Source organism: Plectropomus leopardus, chromosome 13, assembly GCF_026936395.1.
Source record: "Plectropomus leopardus strain MGB_pleo_1.0 chromosome 13, ASM2693639v1, whole genome shotgun sequence".
NCBI classification, from domain to species: Eukaryota; Metazoa; Chordata; class Actinopteri; order Perciformes; family Serranidae; genus Plectropomus; species Plectropomus leopardus.
Window position 1 is genome coordinate 13975899 of NC_142188.1, and position 6744 is coordinate 13982642.

The window sequence follows — 6744 nt, forward strand, 5'->3', positions numbered from 1 at the left end:
AAATGCAAAAGCACACACTGTAACCTTGTACCTGGGACATAGCTCTCTCTAAAATGCTGCAGCTTATTCAGAATTCTGCTGCTGCCAGGGTCCTCACAAGACAGCACTTCTCTCCTGTTCAGATCTTTGTACTGTCTTCCTGTTTGTCAAAAAATTGATTTTGATATACTGCTATTGATTTTTTTAAAGCACTGGATGGTTTAGGGCCAAAATACATGTCTGATCCACCGCATTGTTATGAACCATCCAGGCCTCTCAGGTTGTCTGGGGCATGTCTGCTTTCTGTCCCTAGAGTTAAAACTAAACATGGAGAGGCAGCATTCAGTTTGTAGTAGCATTCATCCACATTTCTGAAAACTTGAGGAAAACTCCAACTCACAGTTCTTTTAAATCAAAGATTAAATGTTTCAGTTTGCTGCTGCCTTTCCAGGGAGAGCCATCTCCGTCAGTCCACCAACTTTGGTCTAGACTTAAATATCTCAACACAACACACAACTATAAGATGGTTTGCCATAACATTTTGCTGATCCCACAACTCCTCTTCCTAGGGACCACCATGACATTGACATTTGTGATTTAGTGTGAAATATCTCAACAATAATTTCAAAACCCAACTGTATGATCCTGTCTTAGTAGTAGTAGTAGTAGTAGTAGTAGTAGTAGTAGTACTTTGCTTCTTTTGCATTCTTAAACCATGCATGGTTTGACCTCTGACCTTTTCAATTGGTCTCTAAGGTTATGATGAGGGTTTACTGGCTATTTCTCAGTCAAAACTGTATATTTACATTGATTTTTGTTTTTGACAGCGGCTGGTTGATAATTCTACCACTGGTATATTTCTGTCATCTATGGCTTTAAAGCCTGGCAGCAGACCAGACTCTCTGCAGGAAAATAATGATGAAGTTGAAGTTGATAAAACAGAAATTTCAAGACCTCGGGTGACCTTTCCTATTGATTTTGAGTTGGTCAGCAGTGTGGATTGTTTTTAATCGACATCTGAAAGCTTGTTTTTACACGCTGGGCTTTTATTGGCGTTGTGAGCTGTAGCTCTGTGTGTCTGCTTTTCTTTTCATTGATGCTAGAAAAATACTGTTGAAATGAGTTAAATATTAACTTTATCTCACCTTTTAGTTTCCAACACTGCACTAAAACTAAAACCAAGGAAAAAGAGAGATGTAAAAAAAGATTCTACAGAAACCCAAGGGGATCTTTACCCATAATTCACAGTAATGAATGCAATAGATGGAAATGAAAGCCCTTTTGGTTCATGAAATATAGCTGAGGGTTGGGTGTTATACCTGGTGCACTTGGTTGTCATTGTCATTATTAAAGAGCAACACGATTAGATGAAAGAATTAAGGTCATGGCTTCAGTATCTTGGCTGTGATTCATGTTAGCCAGCTGTCCTGGGATTTGAACTGCAGCTTTTTGAAGACCAACTTCAATCATTTTAATGAGTTCATCATATCGCTGCTGACTGAGATGTCCCTGATGTCACTGCAGGGTCCACACTAAATGTATTCCATTGTTGTAACCATTGATTTTTTTTACCTCTGATACATTCATTTTTAATGAGCCAAGTCTCCCCATTGCTCCTCAGAGGCATTAAAAAATGTGAACACATAGAGTAGGTTCCCCAGTGGTGCCCAAACGCCACACAGCTCCATAGGTTAAAGGTGGAGAAAAAAAATTTTAAAATACATAGAGTATCACCAAAAACAATGCTCTGTTCCTCATGGAGATAGTATCCCATGTAGAGTCTGAAACAGGCTACATGAACTCAGCAGTGTAAAAGTGGCCTCCATTTAAAAATCAACCCTGTCACCTAGAAATGTGTTGTATCTATTTTTTAGCTGAATACAATTTAGAGAAAAGCATAATTGCCTCATGGATCATTTTCGAAAGCAATACGTTTTGAGTGCAGAAAGGACGTGAAACAAGGTGGTCTCCAGTGCAGTTCATATGTACTTTATTCTTGGGCACAGTTTGCATCAGATAGGGAAAACCAAATGTAACAAAATATGAAAGTAAAACCACTATTTAATCCGCATAGCAGTCGGCGAGTACAGTTGCAAAAATCTTTCTTAATCCTGTTGGCCCTCTCTGTGAGCTGCATATGTGTGCAGGACATACTGGTCTCACCCTCTGAACTGCATAGCCATGAGTGTTAAAGTATGAAGGCAGGCAAGAATGTCATTCTTGTCCCCAAAATATAAACAATAGTGGTCATAATATGGAGATTTACTCCTTTTTATGGGCTTTTGATCTTGCACTTGGAGCTCTTTTCTATACTGTGGCCACAACATAAACAAATGTCGCATAGATGATGATGCAGGTGTACTCGGGTATGGACAGAACATTACTAATGTAAAAGCTGAGTGGCGATTAAGGGGGGTGGCAATTGTACAGGGACATTACGAACCAATCCAAATATGAATGCGCACTAAGAGTCTTCAGCTATGCCAGAAACTATGTGAGGCTGTATGTCAGCACAGTGGTGCGTTTAGCTAATTGCTAATGTTGTCATACACTAAAGCATTGGAAATAAATACATTTTGATTTTGACCTGATGATGGCAATAGAGGAAGAGTCATAGATCACTAAAGTTGTCATATTCTAAAGTGGGACATGAGTCTTTAAACAAATTTAATGGCAATTCATCCAAAAAGACATCTCACAAAGAAAAAAAATTACACCTAATAGTGGCATTAAAGGATCCAACAGTCATTAAGACAATTAAGGCGCGAATCAATGTGTATGATCAATGTGTATGACCTACCATTGCTACAACCATGCCATGTCATTAGTGTGGCTAAAGAACCAGTGAGGCATCTGTGGCTCAGCTTCTCCTGTCCATGTGTTGAGTGTACCTGGGAACAATGCTGACATGGTATCTTGCTGCCATTGCTGTGTGTCTATTTTTGTATTTTTATATTTTTTCATAAATGTCTATTTTTTATTAATTTCAGTTCAGTTTAGTATCAGTTTCCAGAGTGGGTTTGCTCATTTCACTTTAGCTTTTATTTTGTAATTTTGTTGTTGTTGTTGTTGTTGTTTGTTTAAATTTTAGTTTTAATTTATTTATTATTGTCTTTTTTAATCATAATAAAGGGAGTATTTGCCAGTGGCAAGATTTATGCACTGCTTGCAAAGTTTCTTCTAAAGTCTATTTTTATTTAACTAAAAAAGCAGTCATATCTAGTTTTAGTTAATTATAATAACCTCGGTGTGTGTGTGTGTGTGTGTGTGTGTGCGTGTGCGCGCGCGTGCGCGTGCATGCGTGTGTGTGTGAGACTGAGTGAATGATTAAACTACTATATGGTTGCATTTACCATTGAAAAAAAACCCAACATATTCGCAGCTGTAAATTCATTGTCCCCAGCTTTGGCCAGATATTGTTAGAATTTTTTTTGGATTATGCATATGTTCCATTTTTAACCCCATTTTGTTTTAAAAGGGACCAAAATATTCCCCTAACAATGCAAGATGGAGGGGCTGTTGTTTTCATATTTTAATTAGACAGACCAATCACTATGTAATGTAGGAATAATGAAGATGAAGCAGTCTTATCGATGTCACCCATGCAGATGTCACACACAAAGGCAAACTCACCTTGACTTTGTAATTTGGTCTTTAAATGGCATCGAATCAACATTGTGTTAGCCTCGTTATTGTCTGTTGTCTTTATGACTTACAGTGTGTGACAGCTGCTGTGAGTGATACCTTTATGAGCCAAAATAATGGGTAACCCATCTTTAAATGACTATTAAAGCCACCATGGGCCTGAAATCTAACAAACAAATGAATCAATCCTGACTGCATCACAACACAATTAAACCATCGTTAGGGCTCTAAATAACAAAAATAATGAGATCAGAACCTTAAGAAATCTCCCTTTTGATTGATTCTTTTAATACCCAACAATATACTCACAGATGCTTTGATTGTGAAAAGACATACTTTAAAAGTGACTTTGTTTGTGTGTCCTTTTTTTTCTCCACAAAAGATCTATTTGAAATCATAGTTGAACAACCCAGACAGCGTTTCTTTTTGTTGCTTAAGCACACCCATGTGAACGTCATATTTTATTTATACCGTCTGAAAAGTGTGCCACAGAGAAGGCTTGGCTTCCTACGTCAGGCTTCAAGAAAACTGGATGGTGCTCATAAAAGTTTCAGCTCCTTTCAGAATGGAGAGTTTAGACATGTTGTCTTTAATTATTTCATTTCACATTAAAACTTTGAAAACAGTTTCCCCATAGCCAAAAATGGGAATATTTTGGGTGCGTTCAGAGGGTAACCCCTTCTGGACCTTCCATCTCCATTCATAAAACATATCGGCATGTAAAATCTTGTCCTTGTTCTTCTCTGACATTTGATTCTTGTTTGGCTGTATCCAATAAAAGGTAACATATATGCTAACTTTTAAAACTTCTTTTTGAGAGTGCATTTCCTGCAACTGGAAAAAATACTAAGGTTTTCACTGCAGGGGCAAATGACTACTTCAAAGTCACATTGCAACCTTCTCCAAAAACGTGCAGCTAACAGGTGTCTGGATTTTATGAAGATATCTTTGAAATACCAAATAGAAATGGATGAATCTTTATGTATTTGTTACTTAGAGACACACTGAAAGGCTCACTTTTCATGTCACATGTGCTTCTGTATAATTTTAGTGTCCACAAATATGGACCATGGAATTTGCAGAAATTATTGAAATCCATCATTAGGAAGAGTTCGCCCCAAAATTTGCAGCTTTGATGCCAGCAATATTTCCAATGCTGTCACATCAAAAATGTTCTGAGAAGCCACTGAACTCTGATAGACTCCCATGTGAGATGCTTGCACCTCATTTGTGACATGTTTCTTATTTCAGTCTTTCACAACAATCGTAGGGAATGAAGCTGGATAATGATGAGGTCATGCAGTTAAATAAAGTATCAGTGTCATCACCCCAACACCTAATGCTGATGCTTCCATAAATAGGGTATTGACGTCACAGCCCGTCTCCTCACAAGGATTAATTTGAACCTACATCGGGTTTGTGAATACATTTCTGATGGCCTTGACAACTCTCTCTTCTCTCACACCTCCGATAAAACTCAACTGAGGAGTCTGCAAGCCTTTGTGTTTGCTTTTCACAGAGGCAAATCTCTGAGGAGCAGCGGTACGTTGTGCTATGACAGTCGAGCCTGGGACGTCGAAGTCTCGCACTTTTCTTCTTTTCTTTATCTTTCTTTCCCCCCCTCCTTGGCTACTGAGAATAGGCTGAGTCTTCCCAATTAGCAGTTTTCTGAAGAGGTGTTGTGACAGCCAGGGAATACAATTTACAGTTGTTAAAGCCTATCTGAAGTCGTTGTCAGTGTCTCACAAAGATAATATTAAGCTTGATAATAATCCAGAAAACTATATGAAGTAAAGCACTGTGATGATTGATTGTACATGTTTGGATCAAAGGTGATCTAATCCTTACTGCACATCTGTCCAAGCCGCTTAAACAACTCTGCTGAAATTGCAGTCTTCTGCCAGATAATGTAGACCAGTCGCAAATCACACCTGCCTATTGTAAGCTGGTGGGAGACCTGCACAGCTTAGCTGAGAGCAGGAAGAAAGTTTACAACAGCGAGGCTAAGAAAAGAAACGTTTGATTGGTACTGTTGTTTCCTAGAAGTGCAGTGGCTCCATTTATCATTATCTGACAGACTGAGACAATGAGTAATGTGGTGAATTTCACAGATCTTCACTAGGAATATGTTGACCGTACTTGTTTTATTTCACTAACAAAATAAACCTCCTGCTGTATGGATTAAACAAGCAAGATACAACATGCATTTTGTTACCTTTGGACTAAGCAGGTCTAGTTGTTTTTTTTTCTGGTCTCTAGTCTTTCTTCTGAGCCAAATTAGGTGGCTGCCGGCTGTAGCTTTGTATTCAGCTAACACATGAATGGATTACTGAACGGGCCTACTAGGCACAGACTTGGGGCCCTAAATATCAAGGGGCCTTCTTGGCCTTCACTTGCAAAATGCGACAAAAAGACAGGAACTGCAAAAAGACTCAAAATAAGTACATTTACAGGCAAAACAAACAGAAATAGATGCAAAATGACTACCAAGTGACGTAAAATGACTAAAGAGACACAAAATTATCTCTAAGAGACACATATTTACCTCAGTAAGACACACATTTACATCAAAGTGACCCAAACAACTGTAGAAAGACAGAAAACAACCACAAGGAGACACAAAACAACTACAAACCAACACAAAAGAACCAAAAAAGATGATATTACCTTAAAGAGACCTGAAAATACAAAATCATGCCAAATGACTACAAAAGAAATGCAATTCACCAAAAATTACCTCCTATGTAGCAGAGGTGATGGGGTCCTTTGCATGTCTGTGCCTGGGGGTCCATTGTCTCATAGTCCGCCCATGAACTGACGCATAAACATAAGTGGTGTCATTCTGTTCATCTAACTCTCGGCAAGAATAAGTATTTCCCAAAATGTTGAACTTTTTCTTTAAATACACATCACACCCCTGTCTTGCCTTCCACTTACAACACGTCTGAATCATAAAGGTGATCTCATCATACCTCCTGGGTCACTTCGTGACTGTGAGGAAACCACTCTTGCATCTTGCCACTGGCATCGGAAGTGAACAGCATTGATTCATAATGGCAGTTTTAGTCTTAAATGACAGCTCTCTGTGAGCGCCATTGTGTGAAAGCAGCTCCAATGAAT